General features: G+C 39.9%; 1 long non-coding RNA gene across 1 annotated transcript; it reads left to right on the top strand.

Moving 5' to 3' along the window:
* The first annotated feature begins 819 nt into the window (after positions 1 to 819).
* Positions 820 to 2,545, top strand: LOC129785933 (uncharacterized). Its single transcript, XR_008750071.1, has 2 exons — positions 820 to 1,706; positions 1,798 to 2,545. It is a non-coding gene; the product is annotated as an uncharacterized LOC129785933 (long non-coding RNA).
* Positions 2,546 to 3,599: the final 1,054 nt, after the last annotated feature.

Here is a 3,599-nt window from a genome sequence, read left to right as displayed (position 1 = left end):
TACGTTTGGAAATTAAGGATACGCAGAGACATATTTTTTCGAATGAAAAAAGGAATTGGTATTTTTATACGATGATAGGAATATTATGAATTTGTCTGGTTCATTAGGTATTTATGAAGAGTCAAGCCAAAATTTGTGATTGGATACTTGTAAATATTTGTACATTTATTTCGCGTTCTTATAAAGTATTGACATCCCCTTCCTTCTTTGCTTTTTCTTTTGTAACTTTTCTGACATTATATTCACAAAATGCACGAAATAAAATATTGACGAAGGGTGGGTTTCTTAGCCGCAACAATAGAGCGGAATGGAAAATCATTTTCTTTCACGGGGTTGCTTTTCACGCAAAGAAATCATTTGGAATAACATGCGGTGATCGCAAAGAACTTTCAAATTGCCTCCTTTTGGAAATTTTTAATAAAAGAAATCCAACGAATGGATTCTACCCTGCGGTGCAGTTTTACTTATTCATATGAAAACCTGCGGGGTTATTTGACTTTCTCTTCAGCAAACATTTCTCAATGGGGTTAATTTTTTTAGAAGCTCAATAGCCCATATCTTGCATCGGTGGCAACCAATTGTGCGGAAATGGTAATTTTGCTTCAAACATACACTAAGAAAAAAGGCTACGCATTGTTGAGAAGTTACTTAAAATTACATCTGTAGAACAATGCTATGTGCCCCGGTAGAGAAACCCTTCTACCGTATTATATGTTGAGCTGTGGCACTATGTGTGTCAAGGGTTGGACTGCTCTGGGTGAAAGAGTGAGATGAGTCGTTAGCTCTATGCCGCTCATCAGGCACTCATAGGATCAGTAGCCCACTGTTGCTCGTCCGATTCAGTTCGGGACCCGTTAGCTCTCTATTTAAGGGTAATTAATAGCCCCTGTAGGAATATCGTCCTACATATCAGAAGTGGGATAGGGTCCGCGTGTGCCACTGCGTGTGGAAAACCGTGAAAATCACGGCGCGAGTGAAAAGAAAAGTGAAAATGCAGAGACGACGACGAAAAAAGGCAGCGAGAGCAACATGGCCGCCACCGCGTGGAGGAAAAAATGCGGCGTAGAAGCAGCGAAAAGCGGCTAGATGGGACTGCGAAGACCATCGAGAAGCGCCCCAGCAACTGTGTGGAGGAGCACCCGGCGATGGAAGTAGCGCAAGTACCCCTGAGTGCCCCCCAGTAGAAGAAATAAAGAGAGAAAAAATTGAGGGAAATGTGTTCTTTAAGTTTTGACATTCATGACGAAATTCTGAGAAATTTTTGGAGATTCCAGAAATTTCCGTGTTAACCCTTTTGTGTATGCTCTGTGTGAATGGTGGCCACCCGCACAAAATAATTGTCTTGTCTTGTCTTGCAATGACATGTCGTAACAGGAATTCCTTTTCAGGCATTACATGATATTTTATGCTAAATTACATAGGAAAATCCATACATGAAAATGCAAAAAATGTTTAGAAGTGTTTCATGCGATAGTGAAATTAGCCGTGTTTCATGAAACAAGTTTCGACAAGATTGATGAAACACGAAATGTTTTTGTTGGAATTTGACCACATCGTGACATTTCGTTCGTGCCGATTAAATGCTCGGGTTTTGTGTCACATTTTGTTGTTTCATGTACGTCAAATAAGCATTCAAGGTATTTTGCGCATTTTGTGAGAAAATTCGAGGAAATTTCATTAAAATATCGCAAAGAAATTGCTGCAGAGTAAGTAAGAAGATAAAGAAGTGAGACAGCAGAAGATTTCAAAGATAAAAAAGTTAAGATTCTATGTGTAATTCAATTCTTTTAACTGTAGGAAACACAAAGTCGAGAAGGCAAAACAACACGGTTGCCATGCCCATGGGAACAAAGAAGCTAAGCGCAATAATCCAGCGATTTGATCCAGATTTACCGACTGCATTGACACAGAGGATTGGCTTGTAGAAGTTGAAAATGCGCGTTGATGATGGGAAGAGAGAGTGACAATTCTATGTGCATCCATGAGATTGAGAGGTCAGCTGAAAAATGGATCCATAGAGCCAAAGCGAGACTGGATAAGTGGGCAAAATTATGCAATGAATTGTTGCAATTCTTTCCTACCGTTGGGTATTTGAGGACATCATTGTTGACACAAACTTTTGAATCTCTCACACAACTTCTCCGCGTGCTAATTGATGCGGAACAAATCATTGAAACGTAGACGATTCCAAGCAAGACAGGCGCTATTCCAAGCGCAACTCTGGGTAGAATTCAGGCGATACCATCCGTACCACCATGGCAAGAAGAATGACAATGTGAAGCACACAAAGAAGCCAAAAAGGAGAATGAGTAGAAAAGCACCGAAGATCGACGAAGCTCTGAGAACTTTGCTACAGATGCAAGAAGCCCGGACCGTGAAAAATTATTTCCCTGAATAATAGATGAATTCCAAGTAGAGAAGATGATTCAAATGAATTTCGGGGAGGTACGAAAACAAAGTAGACGTGATTGATGTACCGGAATGAGAAGTTTACTAAAAAAAAAAAAGAATCTTAGGCCTACTGAGTGTAAATCAATAAAAGAAATTAAAGAAATGTATTATTATTTATCCAAGATTTAATATATGTTTGAAGATAACTTAACGTTTACAGGAAGAAGTGAAATTCTGATCTCAAGGTAAGACTACTAAATAGAACGGAGAATAATTTCTTTGTCATTTTAGATTATGACCATACAACGAGGATGCAACAAAGAAGTTAAGGATTTAAAATATCGAATATTATATGCCCCGCTCAGACAGAAGCTATAAGCAATGAAGGAAGAGAATCTCAAGCGTACGACAGGAATTGAGGACTGGATAAATATTAAGGAAGGCTATGTGCCAAAGTCAAGCAATGGCTATGTGCCGCTTGAAAGCTGAGTGCGCTAAACCAAGGCTCCGCTCTGATACAGACTAGATGCAATGAAGGAAAGCAACCCGAAGTATATAATAGGAATTAAGAATTGGATAGAAGGAAGATAAATCGCTAATCGAGACGAGAGCCGAAGCAAGAAGACTTCGTCTTCACTAGCTGAGCCCCAGGCTTAGTTGCTTCACAGAGCTCATAGTACTATGTGTACTCTATCATGGAAAAAAGCAAGAGATTAAAGAAACAAGATGACAACAATGAAATATAGCGGAAAGAATCAGGATACTGGATTGACCATTCACTTCATCAATGAGGACATTGATCATATCAGGAAGGCCGAGATGTAGAACAATGCTATGTGCCCCGGTAGAGAAACCCTTCTACCGTATTATATGTTGAGCTGTGGCACTATGTGTGTCAAGGGTTGGACTGCTCTGGGTGAAAGAGTGAGATGAGTCGTTAGCTCTATGCCGCTCATCAGGCACTCATAGGATCAGTAGCCCACTGTTGCTCGTCCGATTCAGTTCGGGACCCGTTAGCTCTCTATTTAAGGGTAATTAATAGCCCCTGTAGGAATATCGTCCTACACATCTTTGAATATGTCGTCTTAAGTATGCAAAAATGCTCTTTCTTTCTAGGAAAACTTAAGAACCAATAAAGACGCCGATTAGAAGTCTAGAGGCATAAAATCTAACAAGGGAAGGTTATACATTTAAGAGTACGGAATGGC

This window comes from Lutzomyia longipalpis, chromosome 1 (genome assembly GCF_024334085.1).
Source record: "Lutzomyia longipalpis isolate SR_M1_2022 chromosome 1, ASM2433408v1".
Classification (NCBI taxonomy): domain Eukaryota; kingdom Metazoa; phylum Arthropoda; class Insecta; order Diptera; family Psychodidae; genus Lutzomyia; species Lutzomyia longipalpis.
Note: the sequence above shows the minus strand (reverse complement) of the source record. Positions and strands in the feature narration are given on the sequence as shown.